Source organism: Lampris incognitus, chromosome 1 (genome assembly GCF_029633865.1).
Source record: "Lampris incognitus isolate fLamInc1 chromosome 1, fLamInc1.hap2, whole genome shotgun sequence".
NCBI classification, from domain to species: domain Eukaryota; kingdom Metazoa; phylum Chordata; class Actinopteri; order Lampriformes; family Lampridae; genus Lampris; species Lampris incognitus.
Window position 1 is genome coordinate 93,458,682 of NC_079211.1, and position 14,859 is coordinate 93,473,540.

The following is a 14,859-nucleotide window of genomic DNA, read 5'->3' on the forward strand; positions in this document are numbered from 1 at the left end:
TCATACCCATATCGGCCAACAGCTTCATCATTGTGTATTCCATGGCGCATAAATTATGTTTACCAGAACTGTAATGTGAGGTACAGGGGTACCGGTTTAGTCTTATCGCCCTCACGGCTGGCTTCTGAGCCCCCGCGCCGTCTTTTACGAGCAATACACACCAGCTACCTGCACTCTCGGAGATGTACCCGTGCGCCAGCCTTCTGGCCATGTTAACTATGGACACTTGCGAATCACCCTCGGTGTAGTCGGTTTCCTTGACTTTGTAGATCAATCATGAGATGTTCTATCAGAGTCCAATCTTGTTGTTGGCACAGTCGGTCAATCCATTCAAACGGTGCAAGGTGAGGGTTTGCAAGCATTGCGTGGATAGCTTTGTGTTTCAACCCCATTGCAGGCGACACGTTGTATGATAGACTACACTATTGGGTCTATTGTAGAGCCGAAGGAACGGAGAAGACCGTAGGTTCACACTTTAGCCGTGTAGGCAACTTTCTTTAATCCACGGTAAATCAGAGAGACAACCAAACCACAGCTCGACTGAGCGGAGGTGGCAAGAATAACCAGAAAACTGGCTGGACAACCATAACTTAACCCTGCGTTAACCTGCCAGGGCAACCATGACTTAACCTTTAGTTCCTGGGTTGAATTCTGTCCCCAATACGTGTCCACCACATGAGCCCCCCCAGGAATTCGCCCTAGTAATCGAAGTCAGGCAGGCGCGGGGGGACGACAGGCCGTCCGCGGCGGCTCCGGATAACAGGGGCCGGAGTGTCTCTGGGAGGCATTGACGCGGGCCTGTGGAGGTCGGCCTGAGGAGCAGAAGAGGCAGCTCGGGCCTCCACGGGGGGAGGAGGCGGAGCCGGGGGACGACCGCGACGAGGAGGTTGGGCTAACTCCAACGGCTGCGTCAAGTCCAGGTGTGCGGGTTTAACTCGGTCCACTGAAACATGCTCGGCCGTGCCCCCAAAATCCACCACCAGGTGCTTAGTTCCCCGTTCCAGGACGCGGAAGGGCCGTCATAAGGGGGTTGCAGAGGGGGGCGGTGTGCGTCGTGACGGATGAACACGTAGTCCGCTGACTGCAGACCTGGGGGCACCTGGGACACCGGAGCGCCGTGTTGGGCGGTAGGGACGGGTGTGAAAGCTCTGACCCCGTCCAGCAAGGAGGCTCGTTGGTCCACAGCTGACCAGGGACGCGTTGCATTGGGCATGAAATCGCCTGGGACTCGCAGCGGCGTGCCGTACACCAGCTCCGCAGAGGAGGCTTGTAGGTCTTCCTTCGGGGCGGTCCGCAGGCCCAGCATGACCCATGGGAGCTTGTCGACCCAGTTGCAGTCCTTGAGAGTAGCCCGAAGCGCAGCCTTCATGGACCAGTGGAAGCGCTCACATAGGCCGTTCGCCTGAGGGTGGTAGGCGGTAGTGCGGTGAAGCTTGACGCCCAGAGCCTCACCCACAGCATTCCATAGCTCTGAGGTAAACTGTGGCCCGCGGTCAGATGAAAGGTCGGAAGGCGTACCGAAACGTGAGACCCACGACCCAATAAAAGCCCGGGCCACATCAGCAGACGTCGTGGATGCCAGGGGAACAGCTTCAGGCCAGCGTGTAGTCCTGTCCACCACAGTGAAGAGGTAGGTGAACCCATGGGAGGGGGGTAGGGGACCAACCAGGTCGACGTGGACATGGTCAAATCGTCTCTCCGGCACTGCGAAGCGTTCCAGGGGCGCCTTAATGTGGCGGTGTATCTTAGCCCGCTGACAGGCAACACACGAGTCGGCCCACGCTTTCACGTCTCTCTTAAGTCCCTCCCACACAAACTTAACAGAGGTCAGGCGCACGGATGGCTTACCGCCTGGATGAGAGAGGCCGTGCACATCTTCAAATACGAGGCGTCTCCAGCTGTGCGGGACGATGGGCCCGGGCTGTCCTGTGGAGACGTCACACAGGAGGGTGACACCTGTGTCGCTGAAAGGAACGTCCTGCAGGCGGAGCCCTGTGTCGGAGGCCCGGAGACGGAGGATGCTCGGGTCCGTGGCCTGGTCAGCAGCCATCTGTGCATAGTCATGGCCTAGGTGGACCGTTCCAATCACTGCCCTAGAGAGGCAGTCAGCTACCTGGTTAGACTTACCAGCGACGTGCTGGATGTCGGTAGTGAATTCCGAAATGTAGGAGAGTTGTCGCTGCTGGCGAGCGGACCATGGCTCGGCCGTCTTGGACATGGCAAACGTGAGGGGCTTGTGGTCCACGTACGCAGTAAACTCGCGGCCCTCTAGCAGGAAACGGAAATGCCGGACGGCGAGCCAGAGACCGAGGAGTTCCCTGTCAAAAGTACTATACTTGCGCTCTCGGGGTGTAAGCTGGCGACTGAAAAAGGCCAAAGGCTGCCAAGCCCCCCCCCCACCCACTGTTCGTGAACCGCACCAACAGCATAGTCCGATGCATCCGTGGTTATGGAAATAGGCGCTGTAGGTGAAGGATGCGCTAGCAGGGTAGCCTGGGAGAGCGCAGCTTTAGTCTCGGTGAACGCACGGTCCCGCTCTGCTGTCCAGTCGACCGCCTGGTTGGGGGACATGCCTTTCAGCGCCTCGTACAGTGGCCGGATGATAAAGGCGGCTCGAGGAATGAAGCGGTGGTAGAATGTCACCATCCCGATGAACTCCCTGAGCGCACGAGCTGTTTGGGGGCACGGAAAGGCCGCCACTGCTTCCACCTTTGAGGGCAGGGGGACTGCCCCGTCCCCAGTGATGCGGTGCCCGAGGAAATCAATGGCTGTCAGCCCGAACCGGCACTTCGCCGGGTTGACGATCAGCCCATGCTGGCTGAGGCGTGTGAAGAGGGCATGAAGATGGGACAGGTGTTCTTCCTCGGAGGCGCTGGCGATGAGTATGTCGTCCAAATAGACGAATATGAAAGGAAGGCCACGGAGCACTGAATCCATCAGCCGCTGAAAGGACTGGGCCGCGTTTTTGAGTCCAAATGGCATTCGTAGGAATTCAAACAGGCCGAATGGGGTAGTCACCGCTGTCTTGGGGATGTCTGAGGGGTGCACGGGAACTTGATGATAACCACGGACCAGGTCGACTTTTGAGAAGACGCATTTGCCAGACAGGTTTGCAGAAAAGTCCTGGATATGCGGGACAGGATAGCGGTCGGGCGTGGTGGCGTCATTTAGTCGGCGGTAGTCCCCACATGGGCGCCAACCTCCATCAGGCTTAGCGACGATGTGGAGTGGGGACGCCCACGGGCTGTCAGAGCGGCGGATGATCCCCATGCGTTCCAGGTGCTCGAACTCAGACTTGGCAATGGCGAGTTTGGCGGGGTCGAGACGCCTGGCTCTGGCGTAGACCGGGGGCCCCTTCGTAGCAATGTGATGCTCCACCCCATGCTTAGCGGTGGGTGCAGAGAAGGTAGGCTGGGTGAGGTCAGGGAACTCAGCGAGGAGGCGGTTGAACTTGTCTGCCTCTGAGAGAGAGTTGGCTAGACCTGCATAGGCCGCTTCCCTCCGCGTACATGCGAAGGAGGAGAAGGTTAAGGCATCGACCAGACGGCTGTTCTGAATGTCAACTAGCAAACCGTAAGCGCACAAAAAATCAGCTCCGAGGAGGGGAAGCGTTACATTGGCCATGACGAACTCCCACGTGAAACGTTGTCCACCAAAACACAGTTCTACAGACCGCACGCCGTAGGTGTGGATAGGGCTGCCGTCAGCCGTCGCCAACTGGGGGCCCCGCTCCCCGCCCATGATGTCGACGTCAGTAGCAGGGAGCACGCTTCTCTGTGCGCCCGTGTCACAAAGAAATCGCCGACCGGAGATGGTGTCGAGGATGAAGAGTAGCCTGCTCGTATCGCCAACACTCATGGCCACTACTGAGTGTTGGCCCTCTCGTTTCCCGTCGGCCTGTAGTTGCAGGGGGAACGGCACCGTTTAGCTTTCGCACCAAATCGAGCGTGGTACATACAGAGTCCAGAGGGCTTGTAGCGGTCTGATGCTGTGGCGCCACCGTCGGGCCACGCCCGCGATGTCGGCGGGGGGCCAGTGAAGGTAGGAGCCAGCACCCCGGCATGGGAGGAACGTTGTGTAGCGACGAAGAATCGGTCAGCCTCCTTTGCCAACTCACGGGGATCAGTGATGGTGGAGTTAGCGAGCGCAGTCTGGACGTGGGGCGGCATGTTGCGCAGAAACAGCTCCATAAACAGGAAACATGGCTTTTCTTGACCCAGTAGGTTTAACATCCTGCTCATTAGCTCCGATGGTTTGCCATCTCCCAAGCCCTGAATTGCGAAGAGGCGACGTGCTCTCTCCGTTGTTGACAGTTCAAAAGTTTCAAGGAGGAGATGTTTAAGTGCGGCGTATTTACCATCGGCCGGTGGGTTGGTTATGAAACCGCTTATCCTGGAAGCCGTAGCGCCCCCCAGCGCTGCCACTACGTAGTAGTACCTGGTCTCGTCTGCTGTTATGTCTGAGCGCGAACTGTGCCTCAGCCTGCGCGAACCATGTAGCCGCGGAAGACTCCCAAAACTCCGGCAGTTTAATTGCAACGGCGTTCGTAGCCATAATGTGTGTGGTTTCAGAAAACTTATCCGAAAACCGACGTCGGGGTCACCAGTGTAGAGCCGAAGGAACGGAGAAGACCGTAGGTTCACACTTTAGCCGTGTAGGCAACTTTCTTTAATCCACGGTAAATCAGAGAGACAACCAAACCACAGCTCGACTGAGCGGAGGTGGCAAGAATAATCAGAAAACTGGCTGGACAGCCATAACTTAACCCTGCGTTAACCTGCCAGGGCAACCATGACTTAACCCTTAGTTCCTGGGTTGAATTCTGTCCCCAATACGTGTCCACCACACTATAATCTGTGTACAGGGACTGTCTAGCTGGGGTGTCATCTAACCTCTGGTGGTTGAATATAGTAGGTACCATTGGATGACTGCTCCAGGGCTCCACCCTGGTTGCCGGAATGAGCCCCGGTTGGACAAACTGCTCTACGGTTGGAGATATGAGCCATGATTTGATGAGTCAACACTGCACCTGGGCGCAAGGACACTACATGTACATGTATTCCTGTTCATTGTGGTTTCTTACCACCAACATCCTACTCTCCCTTCAATGACGCCTCTACAGGTCTTCCGATTGTTGTCTTTTCCTGGTTGAAAAGTATGTTCCTGTAACACAGGTCGGTAGTGTCTAACCGGCAGGCTGCTGTCCTTGTCGTGGACACCAGCTGAGTCTCGACGCTCACGTTCACACACATAGGAGCCAGACAGTTGAGCACCTGGGGACAAAAGCAGTTCAACCACGGGAACTTGGTGCGCATACTCTTAGAAATCGGGGGTCTTAAACAACTCCGTACGGTAACCTGGTTGGTCCCCGGCCTGTGTATTACCAGGTACGCGGCTGTGCGTTCTGCCATGCTTGGATACCTCAGCGAGAACATTACCCACGTCAGCCATAGCTGTGTTGTAACGCCACAAGGTGGCCTGGTCTAGAGTGTCGTTGTGTCTGGTCTTGAGCTCCAGCAGCGCCATGTTGTCATTTACGGTGTCGTGGGCCGCCAGGTCCACTTCGGTGTTAGAACCCCCATGTGTCGCGGATAGACGTACAACCTTGCGTACAACCATTGTGAAATGTGTAGGGTCCGAGGTTGCCGAACCTATCGGGTGTGGGCACACCTGCGACCTTGAGACCTGCGCAAATGGGAGTTAGAAACAACGCCTTTAACTGTGTGAGAACAAGGCGGAGACACGGGGCCCCCTACTCGCATATGTTTCTTCCCGTTGAAAATGTCTTTACACTGAGCGTCCACCGCTACGCCTATGCCGGTGGACATGCTATTCCTATCCCACAGGCGTCTGCAGGCGTCTGGTGTCAGGGCTTTACACATGACCAGTTGCAACAGCGCATCTTTGAGCAGCAAGCCCTTGGCCACAGGAGCATTCAGGTTTTGTACGTACTCAACCACCCAGTCCGAGCGAGGTATTAAGGATTGAGGTTCAGGTCTTTGACAACCCTAGTGAACAGATCCATGCTTATCATGTTGTGTGAGACCTCACGTTTTCTGCAGCACACAATAGAGTTTAGGGTTTTTGTGATACCTTGAACCTTGTACCAGCGGTGGTCCGCTGTAGACTTCGCATACAGCGCACTGTGTGTACATCGGAATTCGATTGCGGGGTCTTGGAGCTTCATTGTATTAAATGTTCTAGGATTGTTAGGGTGCTGACATTCCTGTTCCTTTAGGTGGAAACACAAAGGGGTTGGTAAGGTGCACGTAGTGGCGTAACATCAGTAGGGTAGGAAATAACAAAAGTGCTTGATGCAAGACGTAGGGATCTCATACAAACAATATTTATCGCAAGAAAACTAACCTAGGAGGCATCGACTCTCTGATATCTGTAAGCAAAGATATGTTTCACAACAGAATGTCAGTCATTCCTGGTACCATCCTCAGCACACGGCCCGATTTAGGGGTAAACTGGGAGCCGCCATTGCCGTCATCACATCTCTCATTGTGGGATTTTTGGTCATCCCCAACAACATGCTGTACTTCATTGACAACAAAAGCACGGTACGAGGACCACAGGCAGGCTGAACACAGACTCCACACCATCGCCTCCTTCCGAGGGAAGACCCGACTACGAGTACGCTTACATACACGCAGGGATAGCCCTGATCGTATTCGGATGCCTGGCTATGATTGTGAACATAGTGCTGAGCTACTTTGCGGCCAAAAGCAAAATGAAAATGGATGGGTCTGAGGGGCCCTACAGGGGTTCGGACCCTCCAAGAGTACCAGAACCGTGTTGGCATGCCTTGTCATCATGAACATCGAGCTGGTTATGGCTGTGATTGCAGGTTGCATGGAGTTGCTGTACCGACCTCTTATCGGCGACGTGCAGAGGTTACATAACATGGAGTGTACCATTGCCGTGTTCAACATCTTAATCTACATCATGTATGTGGTGACAATGGTACTGACGTCAACTGTCCTGAAAGGAAAGCACGAAAGGGTTACGGTTGATGTTCAGAGAGACATCCCGGAGGCTGTGACCCCACCGTCCTATGCTCTGGAGTACATGGGCAGAGGCATCAACCCTTACAATTCACAATACAGCTTCATGTAAGGCCATCCTGTACCTCTGACATTCATGTAGTCTCCTGCTCTGTACACCAAAGAAAGGAGGCGTACCGCTGAACCTCATCCAAACCACATACCATACAGGCTGACAGTTGGCTTGCCCTTGGAGGCCCTTTGTTAATCGGTATGGATATTAATATACCTGTCAAGGTGTCCTGAGTGTTATACGAAGGGCCCCTTTGGCAGGATGAGCCTTGCAACCACACAAAATATCATTTGCCCAATTCGACGCTGTTCATCAATGGCGCTGGTGGTCTCTCCAGGATACACCCCAGGGCACCTTCATCCGCATATGTGGCACATACCATTCAGTTTTGTCTATCGTGCTTTATTAGGTCCATGAAGGGCACATAACACAGTACACAGAGGTGTCTGTAAAGCGGTATGCGTTCCTGTGTGTTTTGGTGATCCCTCTGTACTATCCCTTGTACAACCATGTGTTTGTGTTTGTGTGTCTATATGTGTTACGTACCTATGTGAATAAACAACACGGGTCTGCCGATAACCATGACAGGACTGTCTTTATTGACACATATTAAACAAGTACGTTCAAGTTTAAACTGGGACATATCGTTCAGTTCAAGCTGAAAGGTAAAAACAGAGAAGTACTACGTTTTATTTCTTTATTTTTTATTGTTTTGTTTCTTTTTTGCAAGTTCAGTCAAACTCTGAAGATATTTATATCTTTACAAAAACAACCTTACCTGAATTTTTACTTTCTTCCTAAAGCCTGTGCGATTTGTCCGGTCTCACTGTGAGACAGGTTCTAAAAACGGCCGATATTACGGTCTTGTGACCAACCACCTTGGACAAAAGTCTGACAGTGTCAGAAATTTAGGGTGACCATATCACCATGTGACCCAGCAGTAACTCGTAAATTATTTGCTGCAGAATCTTTGCTGTCGCAAAACACAGACTGTTAGCGTCTGTGACCCAAATACGATGGATTCAACAAACCGAGCTAAAACGAGCTGCGGCGACTATTGAAAGGACTCTGGAAGGATTATTGAAAGGATTTCTGCTTGGCGTCAGTTTTTCTTGTTGGTTTTTTTTCCCCAGCACCTGTAAATCATATTTGTTTGTGAGACGTCCAACTTTTTTCCATGGAATATTCTGATCAAACTGGGACCAGTAAGCTGCCACCTATGGAGAAGTGGTAAACTCCCTATGAAAAAGAGAATGGACAGCCTTATTGTTTTTTATGGCTTCAGTGAAGCAACCCCAGCATCTCTACTCCACCTATGTATGTCCAAGCCATCTCAACCTTGCCTCTCTTGCTTTGGCCCTAAACCGCACAACCTGAGGGTCCCTCTATCATTACTAAACCTGAAGCTCGAGTAAATCAATAATCAATAATCTTGATTTAGTCAATCAAAAAAAAGCAATAATCTTTATAGGTGATTCTACCTGAGAGGCATTTTTAAGAAATTATGTTGTGTTATCTGCCAACTGACTTATAAGATTATGATCAGCAACAGAACCGTCTAACCTACTGGGTTTAATATAATGGCAAAAAACCTGAGCAATCAGGAGGAAAAGGAAGAAAAAAAAACATAAACAGGAAAACCTTGTTTCACCCCTCACTTTAGAGAAAATCTTTGCGTTGTCGCATGTTTTAGTTTAACTGAGTTATTACCATTAACACAGGGAATTTTCATAGCGTTACGAAAATATGTCCCAAAACCAAAGCTTTCTAGACAATAAACAAATCAAAGGATGTTTTACGCAGTCAAATGCTTTGCAGAAGTGCTGGCAAAATATGACACTTTTGTCTAGAATTAGATCACAATAGTCTATGACCAATCCAATATTATTGTTAATGTCTACCACTCATAAATTCAGATTGATTTTCATCAATTATTGGGTTTGAGACCTGCTTGAATCTTTTAGCTAAAATAATAGCAAACACTTTATAATCATCACTGAGTGAAGTTTTTGGTCTCCAATTGTGCAGCAGAAGCAGATCTTTCTTTGGTTTGGGGATTAAAACATATTACTCCTTGTGTCATTGTAGTAGGAAGAGAGGAACTCTGAATACTTTTTGAATATACCTTATAAAGAAATGGTGGGAGTAAATCAGAAAATAATTTGTAAAATTCAGCAGTGATACCATCATTAACCAGGCGATTGTTTTTGAGTGAATGGATGCCCTCCTTAGTTTCACTTTCTGATATTGGAGTTTCACATGATAAACACTCCTCTTTACTTATAGGATCAAATTCATCAAGATATTGACTTAACAAAGTGAAGTTACTTTTATTGAACTTTGATCTGTATAGATTGGAATAGTAATCATAACAAAATTTAGATATTCCATCTGTATTACCAGCAAAAGACCCATTAATATTTAGCTGTAACAAAATATTTTATTTTTCTCTTTGCTTTCCTAATTCAAAAAAAAAGCTGACATTTTCTCTCCATGTTCCAGCAATTTCAACCTGGATCTTACAAAGCCCCCCTCAGCACTCTCTATACATGTCATCTGCATTTCTGCAAGCCTAACAACGTGTTTATCGTTCACTTCCTCTGGTGGCAAATTAGAGAGGGAAGCAATTTCAGAACCCACCTTCTTCTCCCTTGCGTGTCAGCCTTTGGCATAATCACTTCCATATTGCCTTAAATTTGACCACTTTCATATTTTACGGGCTCCCAATTACAACCAAACAATCCCTCAGCTTGTGCTTTATTCCAATAAAAAGCTAATAATCCATTCCAATTCTATTGTAACAATAGCATGTTTTAGCAAAGTTTTCCAAAAACAGATACTACCATAATCAGACACAAGGCTGACATTAATGTAGATGGCTTTGTGGTCTGTAAGTGGAGTTGCCATCACCATGACTGCACACAAATTCTTAGGCAAGTTTTTAGAAACAAGCCAGCAAACTATGTGCGATATTCTACTCTCCATATATCTACAATATCAGGTCTATCCATGAACAGCATTAAAGAGGAATTTGAATTAGAACTTTGACATGGGGGCCACCTGTCAACAGCTTCGTCCAAAACAACATGAATAACGATAGAAAGCATTTCTGTAGCAATTATAAAGGGGAAATGGGACAACCCTGTTTTAACGCCGCGTTTGATTGTAAATCGGGGTGATAATGAACCTGGTAAGGTGATTGAACTATTTATTCATATACACATTTATTACTTTGGAGGTCGCATTCTCCACCTTCTTTCTCAGTTTCTTTGCTTTTGGTTTCTGGTGGGAACTTTGTCGGCGTGCAAGGAGGGTCTTTCGTTTCGCGATGGAAATTTACATTTTCCATAGGCATAATGCACAGATATGGCACAAATAACTGAAATAGAGTTTAAATGTTTTTCAACAAATAACTGAAATAACTGAAAAACATTGCCTTCACAGCGCAATTCTTTTTTCAGTATTTAAGTTTTTATACTCGAGAGCGCATAAAAGTTCCAAAAGGACCAAATAATAACTAGATGTTGTAAAATATATTGGAAAAGTGGGTCACGCCGAAAGAGTTTAAGACATACACTCAAAAAAATGATTTGTTGAATTTACCTAATATAGTTATGTCAACAATTTCCACATAACTGAGTTGTGTTCAAACTAATTTAATACTATTATTACAGAGGAAATAACTAACTTATGTGAAACCAACAAGACTGCATTATCTGGTCAAGTTAGCCTTATTTGATCTGTCAGTGTTCAGCTAACTAAACAGACATTCATTACACTGACCTAACTCACTAATGTAAATATAACACCAACTGAACAACTCCTTGTTGTTCCAACTTAACTGACTTGAATAAGCAGTACTTAAATAGTTTTCATTGTTATAAAGCTAGTGAATTTATGTTGGACTTACTAAACCTGGTTATGTCAACAATTTCCACACAATGTGGTTAAGTAAATTCAAATCACAATACCTTGGTTCTGTGAAAAACATTTATTTCCAATGAAATATGAACATTCACATATTTAAAACCACAAACTTTAACTTGTTTGAGTGTATCTGCTGCTCCGCTCTCTCCACATTGCAGGCAAAGATGAGAAAATATAATGTACCTACTCATATAACTATAGGGAGCTGCCAACATGCAAATTTGCCAAAATGTTCAACTATCCTTTTAAAATTACTCCTGCATAGCTAGGAAACCATTTTTCAACATGTATAGTTTATATTTCCCAATTTCTAAAAAAAATGTTGAGATTAAAATATTTCACTTTATGTTATAAAATTCTCAACTTTGTTAACAGTTAAATCTTTATAAAATGCACAAAGAAAACAAAAATCTCTCTTACAGGACCTGCAAAACTAAACCTTAAAGCTTTAGTGCGTAACTTTTACACACAAATGGATGTCCGTTACATTCAAGCCCTGGCCAAACGAGTTCACACAATGCTGATTAAGCCTATCACCACCAGGTAAATCTCTGTGTATTTCACTGTATACAGAGTTTTTAAACCTGGTGTCTGGGTATACATTCCCACCCTGCTGGGAGGACAGAATGTAACTAGCCAATGAGTTTAGCCTCCAAAGAATTTTCATACTACTATTTTAGGTAAAATAGGTAATATTGTTTTGATATGTCATATCCTGTTGTGCAACTGTAACGTGATAGGTTACAGGAATACTACAGGCTTACGACTCCATAATGGAATAATGAAAGCTAATGAAAATAGGAACAGAGAAGATTTGGTCATGTCGCGTGTCACTTCATATAGCGAGCCGTGATTGGCTGTCACCAATTTCACGTGGCTGACGGGGATCACATGCAGTACCCCAAAAATGTTCTAATTTTGTTCCTGTTGTGGGAAAAAATGTTCCATCTAGAAAATGTATGTTAGAAGACTAGACTAATACTTTATGTCTATCTCTGCGCAGATGAAGTGGATTATTAAACCGTTATAAAGAATCGTACTGACTACCGAACTTCTGCCGGAGGGAAAAAATGCAGCCTCCGTTTATTCGGTCGTTTTGGGAGAAGAAGAAAATGAACAGCGTCTCAGTGACGTACTCAATCCGCGCATGCAAGCGCAACACCGCCCACTTGTGGACAAAATCGTAAACAAAATAATAGTACACAGTAACACATAGTCATACAAATACACTGGTGTCGTATCTCAACACTCCCACTTATGAATCATGAGCTTACTGTATACCTTTTCATATTCACATAACAAAACAAAAAAAAACAAAAAAACTTGGTATAACCCATACCACTCACATTTCACACACCAAACATTGCCTTAGCAAATGTCTTCAGTTTTACCTTGGATGTGGGCTTCGTCATTACATCCGCAACCATTTCGTCTGTAGGGCAATACACCAATGACATCCTTTCCTTTGACTCCTTGGAGTACACACAATGGTCTGATTTGTTTTGTGTAAAACCATCACCTGTCAAACACTCGTGTAACAGTAAGTTCCAATTGCGGCCAGACTGCTTGAGGCCGTAGATTGACTTCTCTAGTTTACACACTAGTTTTTCTCCCTTCTCAATATAACCCTCAGGTTGTTCTATGTATATGTCATAGTCTATGGGGGCATGAAGATAGGCCGTCTTTACATCCATCTGGTGTAAAATCAAGTCATACTGAGCCGCCTTCTGTAGAAGCACTCGAACACTTGTTAGGTTGGCTGTCGGCGAAAATGTCTCCCCATAATCCACCCCAGCTCTCTGGCTATATCCCTTTGCTACAAATCTAGCCTTGTACTTGTCGTGTCCGTCTATATCTGTCTTTATCGCATACACCCACCTTCCTCCCACTGTTTTCTTGCCCTCTTGCAATTTCGTAAGGGTGAATGTTTTGTTGTCTCTTAGAGACTCCATTTCCTCGTCCATTGCCCTGGACCACTTTTCTGATTCTGGCGATTCCATGGCCTCTTTAAAGGTCAGAGGGACACCGCACACTGCCCTGTATGCATAATCTATAGTAGTGAGTGAGCTGTCATCACTGTCGCCCTGACTATAGTCAATCAGGTATCTCGGAGGGTTGCGTTCCCTTTGGGGGTACCTCCCACTGGCTGAGGCTTGTGACGTCACCCTTGGGTGCTCCTCGTCATCATCCTCGGGTGCTGACTGTGTACCGTCAGTCTGTACATTTTTCTGTACTCTAGGCTGAGTTGCAGCTGTCTCAACAGACTTTCTCTCTCTTACCCAATCTTCTGGGTGCAGACCTGGTGTCTGAGTCTCATTTTCACTAGTTGCCTTGTGTACAAATTTAACTAGTCTGTGTTTCTGTACTTTCTCTTGGTCAGGGTAGTAGACTAGGTAGGCTGGGCTGTTCTTGTCGTGTCCTACAAAACGCCCCCTCTCACATCTAGAATCTAACTTTTCCTTGTCCTGCTGGTAAGCATAGCATTCTGTCCCGAACTTTTGCATTCTAGCCATGTTGCACTTTTTTCCTGTCATTGCCGTGTATGGCGTAGTGCCTGTGTGCTTGTTGAAGCATCTGTTTCTGGTGGGGGCTGCCTCCTGTACAGCATAATGCCAGAGGCTCTTTGGTAGACCACTATCCATTAGCATACACCTTGCCATCTCGAATAGTGTGCGTCCTTCTCTCTCTGCAACGCCATTTTGATGGGGAGAGTATGGGCAGGACGTCTCATGTCTTATTTTGTTCCGTCTCAACAGGGTTTGAAACTCCTTGCCTGTAAACTCAGTTCCATTATTCGACCTTATGCATTTCACTGTCCCATAGGGAGCTACATCTGCCAGAAATTTCTCGGTCGCTTGCACTGTGTCACTCTTTGTTTTTAAGAAATAAACACACACAGCCCCTGTGCACACATCTGTAAATGATTGCATGTACCTGAAACCATTAATGGACTCGTTTGCCACAGGACCGGCTAAATCAGTGTTTACCAACTCCAGTGGTGTCTTGGCTTTGTCTGTAGATTTCCTGTTTTGGGTAAACTTCCCTTCTATGCATACTGCACACTCTTTGTCAGGTTTACACACTTTACCCTTTATATGCATACCATCAGTGATATCCTGTAGCTTTATGATATCGTCATAGTTGCAGTGGCCCATTATCGCATGCCAAGTTTCTATATCATGGCTCACATGGCACTTTTCAACAACACATTCAGTTTGCAAATAGTACATTTTCCCCTGTACAAAAATGTCAAACCTGGTACCATCCGGTGACATCAGGGCATCTCTGCCCTCTTCGAAGAACACACTGGCTCCGTGTGCTGTCGCAGACTTCACAGAGAAGAGCTCTTGGGGGTACGATGGAATATATAGTGCATTCCGCAGTGTCACTCTACACCGTCGCCCCTCACTGTTGAGCAGACATACCGTAGCATCTCCCCTGCCCTGCACCACACAAAAGGTGCGCTTACCGTCCGCCAGCTCCATGCAGTGTTTCTCTGGCTCGAACGAGCTGTCAAAGCTCTTGAACTTCTTCTTATCATTGACTATGTGGGAAGAAGCCCCACAGTCCACAATCAATCCTGGTTTGAACTGTTGCCGTCGCCCTGGTCCTGCTGAGCTGGTCTCTCCAGCCTGCACTCTGAAGATGTAGTTCTCTTCTTCCGCAGCATTCCCCGGTCCCTGACCTCGACCTGCTCCGTGACCACCACCGCCGCCGCCACCTTGCTCGCGTGCACACCTGGCTCCATCAGCGCGGTCCTTCTTCTTGCACACTTTGTCCGTGTGACCCTTGATCCGGCAGAAGCTGCACCACACGCTGCGTGAACAGTCCGATTTCCAATGGCCTTTGTCACCGCATCGCCAGCACACT